This window comes from Suricata suricatta, chromosome 14, assembly GCF_006229205.1.
Source record: "Suricata suricatta isolate VVHF042 chromosome 14, meerkat_22Aug2017_6uvM2_HiC, whole genome shotgun sequence".
NCBI lineage: Eukaryota > Metazoa > Chordata > Mammalia > Carnivora > Herpestidae > Suricata > Suricata suricatta.
Window position 1 is genome coordinate 11229431 of NC_043713.1, and position 13497 is coordinate 11242927.

Consider the following 13497-nt stretch of genomic DNA (forward strand, 5'->3'; position numbering starts at 1 on the left):
AGGGAAACACAAAGTACTGTTAATTTCAAATTCCAGCGTAAGTCAGGTTGGTAATGGCTACTTTTCCCTCAAATGGGCTCTTTATCATGTTACTGTGGATGACCCCAGACACCTCCATCCCTACCATGAAACAGACCCAGTAAGAGCAATGATCTTGAACAGCCTCTGCCCTCGCTTGGCCCTATCTGTAGAAGAAGAAATTCCTGAAATTGTTCATGAATTCTTTTCTGTTCCCACTATCCTGATGCTCTTAATTTCCTGAATAGTTCTTATATTTGTTTTTTCAGGGTTGACATTCAGTAATCCATTTTGTTTTCATTAAAATAGGATTTGAATAAAATAATTATTTTTTGGGAAGTGACTTGAATTAAAATCCAAGGATTACAAGAGTCCACAGTGACTATGATAACTCAGAAGGTGAGCATTGTCGATGATAATACTATCTTGTTAAAGTCAAATAAATATTATCTCTATAGATACAAATATATTCTCATCACTCATAATGTGCAGTTAGTATTAAAAATATACTCTGTTTTTCGTCAGATTATCCTTATCATAAATTAAAATTTTTCAGCTGATATTTCTTTCTCAGCTGACATTATTAACTTCTAAACCATAAGCTCAGTTACCTCTTCTAAGGCTGCAAACTCCATAGCCTATTTCCTTCCAGAACTCTCCACTGAGGTACTAACAGCACCTCAAACTCAAGAGATTAAAATTATATTCACTACCACATTGTGTCTGCCATTATTATTTTATGCCCTATGCTTTCATCCTGATTAATAGTAATAGCAACCATCAACTTAGATGTCATGCTGGAACTCACCAAGTCCCACTGATTCTAAATGTGAAATAATTATGGAATCTAGTATTTTTATCTCCACTGAAACTATTTCAAGTCCTAATCATGTATAACCAGGATATAATAATTTCTTAGTTAACTCTAAATCACCATTCAATTTTCTCATCTGAATTAAAAACAGGGATCCTTGTAGAAAAACAAATGGTGTGTGATTATATTTGAGACACAGACATAGATGGAAAGTACAAGCCACTAGACAATGGCTACTGAGTAATTGTTCATCCAACAAAATATGGCACATTAAAAAGTCTTAATATATCCTTTCCATGATGAGGAATTATTGGAGGATTTCTAAACAATTATTTTCAAAAGTTTAAAAATTTAAGAAACATGATATTCAATAAAACCAAACAGTCAGGTTAATTAAATAGGTTAAAAAAAAAACCCACACATTTAATTTGGAACTTAATAGGTTACTGATTATTTTAAAACATTTTATAAAATACTATAGTATGGTGGATTTAAAGAAAGGGGGTTTTCTTAGCATATGGAAAAAGCAAATACAGATAACAACTCACTCTAAGAGAGAAGTCAGAAGGTTGTTAACCAGAGGAAACTGTGACACATTAGCCTTGCAGGATATTGTGGTAAGAAAGGAGCAATCACTTACTCGTGTTACAGAGAAATGTAGAGGGCAACTATGGGCATGACCCATGGTAGGGGGTCATGTGATGGTAGGAGTAAATTTATGTTTGATGACTCTTTTCTCTGGAGGAGGTTTGATCTCTTGATCAAACTTGATCTCTTCCTTGATTTGACTTGAAGTGTACACTTCCCCGATTTCTTCACTATAACAAAATAGCCCTCCCTTCTTGTGAGAGCAAGAAGACAGAGATCAGTGTGGGTAGGAGGGGACTTGCCCATGCCCATCCCTTCGCCTGTCTCCAGTAAACAGATGCCAACTTTCTACATTCATTCATTTGATATCTTTTGGGGAAATTCAAGGTTACATAGTTAACATATCTATTCCTTGGGTTTATGAAGATGAGAAAAAGAACTTCTGATGAATTCAGCATTCAGTAAACAAATGACTAACACATTAAGAAACATACTAAATAGTTGCTTTCATACTTGAGAAACATATAAAGTTGCTGTGGATCATGGATAGAGATAACATTGTTGAGATCTACTGGACTATAGAAATTTACAGGGTTAGGAGTAGGATATAGACAATTTGCTTTTTAATTCCTTGATAACATAAAGATGAATCCAAAAGATAAGAAAGTTAAAAGGTTATATAAGCCAAAGTTTTCTCCCTCTTGGTCTCAACATACAACTGAAACACCACAGGGAAGTTAAATCTACAGGCACTTGGAAAGATATTAATGTCCATAAGGTTAATGATCCAAATCCCAGGGTAAAATGATGTAGCACTTTGTAATTTTCTGCGCCTAAGAGATAGGTCACAACTTGAAACTGATAATCATAGCTTCAGCCCAGGTTCTGGGAAATATGCCTAGGTGGTAAATTTCTTTCAAAGTACTACAACAGGAAATACCAAATGAGATTTAAAAAAGAAAATTTTGCAAGGTAATAAAAATGTTTTATGATGGATCACTAGTATTAAATGTAAGAAACTCAACACTCAGAAAACTACTCTACAGAGACCTGATCTAATTTTTCAAAATAATTTTGCATGAGATGCTCTTTGAGTTGGCAACAGCCCAGCTATCAGAACATTTGATATCTCTGCTGTACCAGAAAGGTAAGATACGATGTTGCAAATGCATAAGGATACAATGCTGCAATGCATACATTTTAGTTACCAGGAGCAAACGAGAAGGCTGAACAACTGAATAATAGTGTTACATAAGGCTTGAAATTGTCTCTGATGGCTCTATGCTGCTAATAATATAAGCATTTTGAATCTGCTTAGGTACCTTGCATCAGGAAAAATGTAGAATATCAGAGTCAAGAAATCTGTTACTTAGTACTCTGAAGATTCTAAATCATGTACAATATGGTATAAGCTAAAAATTAGTCAGGTTTTAGTAGCCAACCTAAAAAAATAACTTTGACTCAGCTGAAAACACATGACACCCACGCAGACTGCCTCTCCTGCTAGTGAATTTGGTTGCAAAATGATTAGACTGAGATCATGAGAGCTAGTGTTTTACAGATTGAATTAAGTGTAGCGGTAAATCGTTAAGGATTTTGCAAAAATAAAATTAATTTGCATGTTCTTTTAAAACATAAGTGTACTAGGAGAGAATTCTTGCTAAAGAAAAAATTTAACTGAAATTTTTATTTTTCCTGTTTCTTTACATGGATAAGTACAGTTTGCATGTTATTAGGCACTGTGGGTTATAATTTATTCAATTGTGATGAGTTTTAATTAGATAAAAAGGAATAGGCAGGTGAAATAGTCATAAAATTCTTTAAAAATGCAATAATTCTCATAGTATAATGCATATTAAAATATTTTAACATCTTAATAATATTTGAGATTCAATCCTGTGGATCAGAAAAGAGATAAGAATCCATCCAAACAAGAGATTTGAAGAATGTTAGATAGTACTACTGATTATTCTCAAGAACTTTTAAGGGGGAGGACCTGAAAATCTTGATCAGGTGAGGAGTGACTGATTCTTGATTTTGGCTCAGGTCATGGTCCCAGGTTTGGAATCGAGACCTGTGTCCATTCTACACTGAGCGTGGAAAGACTATACTTTCAGGGATCATTTCTATAGTTCATTACACTGAGCGTGGACCCTGCTCAAGATTCTCTCTCTGTCTCTGTCTCTGTCTCTGTCTCTGTCTCTTGCAATCCCTCTGCCCCCTTTCCACTCTCTCTCTCTCTCTCTCAAATATAAAAATAAATATATTTCAAAATAATTTTTTAAAAAAGAGCTTCTAAAGGCAAAAATGCAATTATTCATAAATATGTTTAAAACTAAAAATGGCAATACATCCTTATACTTATTGATCTTTTATTACCATAAAGACCAAATCAATTTTCAGATTAAATCAATATAAAACTATGACCATGAAAATCCTAGTTAGTAGCATGAACATGATGTGATTGATGATAACATTTAATAAACTAAATTTGTGATATTGGCTTTAATAGTATTAAACATAATAACTTGGTTAACATCAACTTGGTCCTTTCAGAATTGAACATGATGAATCATCATTTGAGTCCTCATTTTTAGAATTCTTGTATTTTTATTTTTTTAAATTAACTTGTTATTTTTTATTATGTTGATACACTGAACAAGTTAATAAGCTATCCTTTATATGATATTAAAATAATTTTAAAAGTGTAAAGATAAATTGCACATTGTACATCTTGGTACAAAATAGACAGTTAGGGTCTGTGCACCACCTCTGCTTGGCCATGACGTACTATAATGCAGTCAGACATATTCTACTATAGATATTGTCATCGTCACTTCTTGCCTTGCTTCTACACGAGCTATGGAGAAAACGTAGATTGTTACTGTACCACCTTGTGACCAACCTGGAACCAAAACATTAAAAACAGATGAAAATATTGGCATATGTTTTTGTGGTATATTCCCAAATGCCAGTTTATGAACTTCTTTTATAGACTAGTGTGATGGTAAAGACACAAAACATTAACTGAGCTCATTGACAGCGTAATCCACATGAGTGTGGCAGGCAGAATAATGACATCCCCCCCCCAAGTTGTCCTCGCCATAATTCCCAGAACCTATAAATACATGTATTACCTTACACGGCAAAAGGGACATTGTGGCTAAAAGTATAAACTTTGGGAAAGGAGTGAGGAGATGGGCAAAATGGAGGAAGGGGATTGAAAGATACAGGTGTCCAATTATGGAATGAATAAGTCACAGGAATAAGAAGTACAGTTTAGGAAGTATAGTCAATGGTATTATAATAGATTTGTATGGTGACAGGTGGGGCTACACTTGTCATGAGGAAGACATAATATATAGAGTTGGCCAATTACTGTGTTGTATGCCTGAAACTAATGTAATATAATATGTCAAGTATACTAATATATATATTAATATATGTATGAATATATACTAATACATATTTATAAATATCTTAAGTATAAATATCTTGAGTGTGTGTATATATATATATAAGTATGTATTATATATATATATCTTGAGATGAGGACATTATCCTCATTATTCAAATGAGTCTAATCTAATTACATGAGTCCTTAAAAGTTGATTAACTTTCCCAGCAGAGAAGACAGCTAGATGCAGAGAAGGAGAAGGACTTGACCAAAAATTTCTGCCATTGAATGTGAAGAAATGGACCATGTGCTAAGAGATGTGATTAGCCATTAGATGTTGAAAAAGTCATTAGATATTGAGATGCTCCTTTGGACCCTCAAGAAAGGAATGCGGTGCTATTCACACCTTGCTTGCAGCCCAATGAGTCTGTAATCAAACTTCTGACCCACAGAATTATAAAATAAAAATTGCATCACTTAGGCAACTAAGTTTGTGATGATGTAGAAAACTAATATAGTGATTGCATGAAATAAATAAAGATCCTATTGTCATAATCAATGGTCTAGTGGTGGGTGTGGTCAAATATCCCAAGTAGAAGCAGTGTGATTTTTACTAAGACCTGGAAAGCAAACGTTATGATGAATTTACACAGGAGAAGCATGCAAGCAGACTTGGGTCCAAGTAGAGGATGGCATCTAGGCAAATACGGAGGAAAGTGGAAAATGAACAAGAGTCAGCAAGGCCAGAGGGAAAGTTCCAGTCAGTATGTGTCATGGACAGGCAGCCAGAGAGCAGAGCATGATTTAGGACGTGAATGAAGTGAAGCATTGCTGGGGCAATTCAGAATCAGATCAGGGGGTAGAAGACAAGAGTCATGAAGACAAGTGGCTTTAGAGAGGTAGCCAGGGGTCAGATCATATAAGAATATCTAAGCCTTCTTAGGGAGTTTAGAATTTACACTGTGGGAAATGCGTGCTCAGCAAGGGGGCGACATTATGTTCTAGAACTCAGCAGTTTATATTGGGGTCCCACTGGGTCTCACAACACAGTGATGCCAGTTAACCTTTGATTTACTCGGTAAGAACTGGAAAACTTATCATGTAACAATGCCATAAGGGGAGATTTTGTTTCTCATAAGACCAGAAAACAGCTTAACTATTAGGTAAGAGCTTTGAACTATCATTTTTTTTCCTTTTTATGTTTTTTCCCTTTATTTCTCACAAACCCACAGTGTAACATTGTTAAAATTTATTTTAAACACTTAATAGCTTATAATATAAGCTATTTTTAGTCTTTGGCTCAAAAAGAAATTATAATAGCTGTGAGAAAATTATAATAGCCCTACATTCATAACACATAATTTATATCCAGCTCAGACTGGCGAAAGAACTCTTCTCCCGTAAAAAAGGTCTCAAGTCAAATGTTTCAAAGTTTGAGCTATGTGCATTATCTCTCATTTAGGTCACAATAGGGCAGATAACAGAGAAGAAAGCTCATATAATTGAGTGCGTGGGGAGGCAGACACTGTGCACTATAGTGTGGGTACAGAGATGAAGAATCCTCAATTCTTCTCTTCAAGGAGCTTTCCCTCTTAGAATAGAGATATAGATAAGCAAATAAATAATAGATTATGGGTGCTGTTATAGGGTAGAGGTTGAGTGGAGGAACAAAGGAGGCATTTTCCATTCTTCCTGGAGGTTTCTTGGTGATAGAAATCAGAGAGCCCAAACCACCATCTCCTTCCCTAGAGCCTGGTGGATCAGCAAAAAGGAACAAAAGACAGTGAGTGGACAAATTAAGATCCTAGGTCTTGTTGGACCTAGACATGGCTATATTTGCACCTTGCATCTTTAGAAAGTTATTTAAATTCTCTGTGCTTTAGCTGCTCCGTCTATACAAGTAAAACGTGTGTTTGTTGAACTTTGTTCTATGAAGTCTTAGGGTTTTGTTGAGGGACATCAGAGGCCACTGGGGACAGTGTCTATTTCACTGACTGGCTTTTATATGCTTCAGAAAAAACCCTGCTTTTAAAAATGTTAACATTTAATAATCACTGAACAGCGTTGGTCTGTTATTGTCTTCTAGGCATGAGAGTCTATAATTCAGGGTTTTGTTTTTGTTTTTGCTTTTTTCTTAGTATTTCTTTTGTAGTCTATCTTTTTTCTCTTGGTACCGTTATAGATTCTGGTAACAATGGGGCCTTCCCATAAGATTTGATTTCCACTTTGCTTGCATGAAAAGCCAGAAATAACTATAAGAAATAGATTTGACAGAAGCTTATCATTTTCCAAATCACCATGGAGAAAATTCTAAACTTAAGTTCTAACCATTCCAGCTAGAAGGAGTATAAGCAGAAATGATACATAATGCCTGCGTCATGTAATCACAATTATCTGGGAGCACAACATTTTAGATTTCGTGACACTTTAAACTTCTTTCTCTATGTATATGTGATTACCCTCCTTCTGATCATTACACTGCTCATTAACATTTCCATAAAAATATAGGCCAAGAAACGAGGCAGATTATAATGAATACATTTAATGACATTTATTATTAGCAACTTTTCCTGAAAGTTAGAATGAAGTAAAGGTTGAAACTAGGAACTAATAGAAACTAATAGAACTTTGGGGTTATTTATCTTTTACATTTGTTAGTGCCTTGCAACTATTCAGTGAACTGCACATGGGTAATTGAGAGTCTGCCATCAAATAAGAGGCCTTGAAATTACAGTTTTAAATATAAATGATTGTAAAGTCAAATCATACACACACTACTAACTTGTAGTTATAACAGATGGATTCAAAGATATTTTTACTTATTCAGGGATATGTCATTTCTTTCTCCTCAGTCACCATTTATTTAGTTGCTAAGTGATTGGAGCTATGAAGACATAGAAAGAAATAGTATCTTGCCTTCAAGAATATTAAAAAGACATGAGAAAAAGAGAGAGAGGCAGAGGGAGAGAGAAGATATATTCACATGATCCACAGTCTAAAACCAGGAAAACTCAACTTATAAAAATTGTGCTTGGTTGAAGGATTGGTAGAGGGATTGAAAGTAGGCTCTTAAAGGAATAAAATAAACAGTTTTCTCAAAATACTACTCTGCATTACTGGTAAACAAACACCTTGTGCTCTACTCAGAAACCTACAGGTCTTCTCTCTTTCCATATTAACTTAATGTTCTTTAACAATTACATGAAATGTACATTTGAAAACCTTCTCTTCTCCCCCTTTTTTCCATCCTATAGATGATTGCATGTTATATGAGTGTACACTTGTTTTGTTTGTTTTGTATTTTGTTTTCCCAGAAACTCTGTAAGATGGCTATTTCTCTCAAATAACCCCATCTTCTTTCTTTGGGGCTTCTTAAGATAGCCAATTATCATATTATGGGATTGAAGTTATAGCCTCTCTTTTCTCAGCAAAATACCATGATGGTCTTCATTTACATTAACTTTTCATCACAGATCATTTACTTGGCCTCTGGTTCACAGACACGACCATGAGGCTGCTACATCTCTGTCATTTACTTTTTCTTATTTGCCAACCTGGAAGTGTCCACAAGACAAGATTACGGATTGTGTGAGGGGGTGGGGGTGGTTGTGGTTCTGGTCTCTTTGGCTGTCATTTACAAGTAACTAAATTCTTAGATAATGTGTTCTAAGTATGGAAGTAAAAGAAATCTTCAAGCATGAGAGCTGTCCGCCATCCCTTAGAGAAAGTATGGAGGTTCGTGTCTTTCCCTGAGTCATCTCTGCTTTTGCCTGTAAGAGAAACATGCTATTTCCCCAAGTTCCCCAATCCTTGTGTCCTGGCACCTGTGACAATCGCCCCTATCGGTAGTGTATGTATCTCTTGGGTCAAGCCTCCCTTTGGTGCTATTTTGAGTCACTTCTGGAGTCTTTTACTTTCCCACTGTTGAAATTTAAAACTGCAGTTTGGAAACTCAGATTCCATTCCCTGTCATCTCTGTTTCTTAAGTAGTTTTTTACTACAATGGAACTGGAAATTGTTACACAATTTAAACAGTTCTTTGTAGGAATTTCCATTCTTCCAGTTTCACCTTTGCTTTTATAAAAAGTCTAGCCAACATTTTCTTGTGCTGTTGCCTACAAAAGTAACATAATAGCCCATTACAGGATCTCTGTCTTTTGAAAAATAGGTTTTGCGCTGATGAAAAATACCATATAATATCACAGTAATTTCCTATACTCTTCGAGTACTGCTTCTCACCACAATACAGAAGTAAAGCGATATTTATTTTCAAAGGTGAGTGGGTAAAGCTGTGATATACATCCTCTTTTTAGACAAATATGAGAGTACTAGAAGGGTATTGCCTTCATTATAATCATAATACATTTTTTATTATGTATACCTTTGCCTAAAACATGATTACAATTTGCACTTTTATTGTTAGAGAAAAAATAGTTGGGTGAAAAAAAACCCCAAAACTATTGCATTTAATGGAAAGAAGGGAAGTTGGATTACAGAATGGACATAGGTAACCTCTCCTAACAGAAAATGGCCTTCCAATGGGTTTTGTCATTATATCATTTATTTTCCCAATATAGTGGCCAATAAGAGTCTTAGTTCTTAGGGGGCATGAGGCATTGGGTATTCAATCCATCCACTTATTTTGCCATCTTTTCTTTGGCCAAGTAGTGGCTAGCTTTTAGTGAACATTCAGTCATTGTTAAGAACCTTGCCAGCTAATTGCAAGATGTGTGACTTTGGGCTGGACCTGAATATCTCCATGCCTGTTTCCTTGTTGTTAAATCTGAAAGAGTAAATAGTGCCTTCCTCATAGTTTATAGGATTTTTGCAATGACTAGTTCAAACGCTATGCATAAAACATATAGAACAGGGCTGGCACTTCCTAAGCTTAAGTAAATATTATCTTATAAATAAAGAAACTCATTTAACTTGTCCCAAAGGCCTACAAAGTAATTATTGTCTTTATCAATGCATCCGATTTCCTGATGTAGGTATTATATAGCTCAGAGAAGTTATTTACCTTACTCAGTCTTCCAACAGAAAGGCAGGAAGCTTAGAACTTAATTCCTAGTTTGGTTTGCTCCAGAAAAGGCTACTTACTAACCCACTGACATTTTGTCTCTCATTTCCTGAGCCCTGAGCGGCTACTATGCAAAAGCACTTGCCAGGCCTTAGGAACACATGGATAAAGTTTTAATAGAATGACAACAAGCTTCCTGGCAGCCAAAGCAGTTCAAATGCTGGCTTTGTCACTTCTACTGGGACCTTGTTAATTAATCTCTCTGACCTTCAATTCTGTGTTTATTAAAACAATGGAGATAGTAATAACTATCTTCTAATATTGATGTTGTACATGTTACATGATAAAAAATTACATTGTGTGGGGCACCTAAAAGGTGTGCTAAAATTCAACTTAAAAATGGTAGTGGGGTATCTGGGTGGCTCAGTCGGTTAAGCATCCAACTTCAGCTCAGGTCATGATCTCACGGTTTGTGGGTTTGAGCCCCGTGACTGGCTCTGTGCTGACAGCTCAGGGCCTGGAGCCTGCTTCATATTCTATGTCTCTGTCTCTGTCTCTCTGTCTCTCTGTCTCTCTCTCTCTGAAAAGTAATGTGCCCTTTCTCTCAAAAGTAAGTAAACACTTCAAATTTTTTTAATAAAAATAAAAAATAGTAGTTATACTCTGCCAAGTATAGAAGATAAACATTGGCAAAACTGTCCCTTATGAAACTTGCTCCCTAGATGTGAAGATCACTTTTAAACAAATTACAAAATGGACTACCTAAACTTAGTTTTGATAAGCATTAATGACTGTGTGTTATGAGGGATGAGGTCCTAATTGGTTGACCCCATGATTGGTGAAAAAAAAAGCAATAAGGTCAGTTAGACAGGGGGACATCTGGTTTTTATTAAGCTATAGAACATTATAATAATTTCTAGGTTTAATACTAAATATAATTTCACTCTTTCTTCTATGAACTCAGTCAGTAATTGAAACACAGCCTGCGAAAGGGAGTTCTACTTACTAGTGACATATTGTGATTCATCTTCTGGATTTTCAGCTATATTAATTTACAATTAGAGTTACAGAAATTAGAAACTTCCTCATCAGGACTACATTTAATTTGGTCACGAAGATGCTCAAGCTGTTATCTTTGAAGCAGGTGCACAGACACTTCCCGTTCCTAACCCACATTGTACCTCATGGTGCGTTTTATCTCTTCTCATCGTTAGGCAATAACGCAAACTCCTTTACAGATAAAGAAAAATATTTTTCTTTATACCAAGACAGGTAATTCAATTTCAAAATCCTAGAGTGAATGCACGAACATTGAAATGAAGAAAGTATTAGTTAACTGTTTAATATTAATGCTCACTAAAACAAAATCAGTGCAGGAAATGTTACAACACCCCTCTCCTGAATATTGAGCATGAGTATTCTCCCTAAAATTGAATAGATATAATTTTTTCTAGCCGTCCCATGAATTATATCTGTTCTACCCAGTGATGGGATTATGGCATAAGCTCTTAAAGAAAGGAGCTATATTATTTGTCACTTTTAAAATTTTAATAAGTGTAATTTAATCAGACTGTGGGATGGAGTAAAAAAATAAAAGATTTTCCCTTGTTTTCTTTGCACATGATTACAGTTGAATGAAAGTGAATATAAATGATTTAAGGGTTTATAACTTCAGTAACTGGATTTCTACGTTACTGAAGAATGACAAAAGATAAAAATAACCGCATTTCTTGGACCACAGAATCTTTTCTTGAGATATTTTATTTATTGCATTTCTAAAGGAATTTGTGTTTTAAGATTTTCTTGAACATTTAAATTTTATAATGGTAAAAATGACTTATCATACATAAAATTATATTAAAAATAAAAACAATGTCTATTATTCATTACTCAGCAGGATCCACTGTTAAAATCTGGAGACAGTTCATAAAGCTCATATAAACAACCAAATACATAGTGATAATATTGCATATTCTTTTCTCTTATTATTTATATTTTTATTCAAGGTTATATCTCCCCTTTCATTCTTATTAATGCTATTTGTTCCTTTCTTTTTTCTTTTCTAATGATTCTTTCTTTACTTGAATCTATTATATTGTCATTTTCCCCAAAAAACAGTATTTAGTTTTGTTGGGCAGGGCTCTTTTACTTATTAATTTCTATTATTGAAAACATTATTCCTTTTCATACTTTTTAAATATCTAGCCTACCTTTTCAACTAATTGAAGTTGAACTTCTAAGAATTATTTTTTAATCTTTCTCATTCATTTAAAATAAATGCACACTTTGCTATAAATATATGTTAGTATAAGACTTTAATTGTGTTTCAGAAATATTTGCTGTTTAGTATTCCATTTTTCTAAAGATTTTTGATTATTCCTTAACCTAAGATTTTTAGAAGAGCATTTGGATTTTTAAATTTTTATTTAAAAATTAAATTGTTTTAATAAAAGGATATGTTCTGAACCATACTAACTTTTTAAAATTTGTTAAGCTCTTTCTGAGAGTGTATATTGCCATTTAATGAAGTTATGTCAATTAAAAATTGAAATATACTTTAATCTTAAGTTGATTTATTAGAATGTATATTTTCTATTCATTGGGGTCAAGAATATATGTTATTTAAATCTGGATAGTTTTATTGTAAGATTGAAAATTATTTCCTGAAAGATATTTTTGTTATGGAACTGTTTAAAACATCCACAATGATTATAAATTTGTCAATTTACTTTATATATGTAAGATTTTGCTGTTCCATATATTTGTTTCCCTGTTATTAGTGTTTAAAATAAAAAGAAGAAACAAAATGTGATAAAATAAAAAGCATCACATTGGATAAAGGAGGACTCACTCTAATAATACAAAACTATTCAGCAAGAAATAGTAATATTCACAACATATGGAAAATACAGCATTTTCTGGTGGCAATAATGTTCTCATGCCTTTTTAGGTAGTTTTTTCATACCTTTTATTTTATTTTTTGTTTGTCTGTTGGTTTGTTTGTTTGTTTTGTTTTTCTTCCATATTTTATTTAAATTCCGGTTAGTTAACATCCAGTGTAAGGTTAGTTTCAGATGTAGAATTTAGATGCTTACACACAACACTCAGTGTGCATCACAAATGCCCTCTTTAATCCTTACTACCTATTTAATCCCTCCTCACACCCACCTCCCCTCCAGTAATCCTCAGTTTGTTCTCTATAATTAAATTTTCATGCCATTTAATTACATATATTTTTAATTCTTCTATTTTTGTTATATGGTATAATACCCTATACTGTAGTATATGTAGAAGGGTTAATAAACAGAATATATATACTGGAGAATTTTTATCTATTTTGAAAATATGTGTCTTAAATTTATTATTTAAAGATGCATTTAAACTCATTTCTTCTATCATATTGTTATCTACTTAAAAATTTTTGTGTTAATTTCCTTCTTCCACTTTTGTATGTTGCCTGTTATTTATCCACTGCTTCTTTAATATTTCTAGATTGTATTTGTCATATGAATGCCTATAGATATTTTCCAATAATTCTTATAATGCTTCATATTTACCTCCTACTCTTTTGAAATCTCTAGATTGTTTTTGTAATATAAATGTCTAATGATGCATTTTTCTATTGAGTTATTTTCTCCTACAAAATAATCTACCCAAATG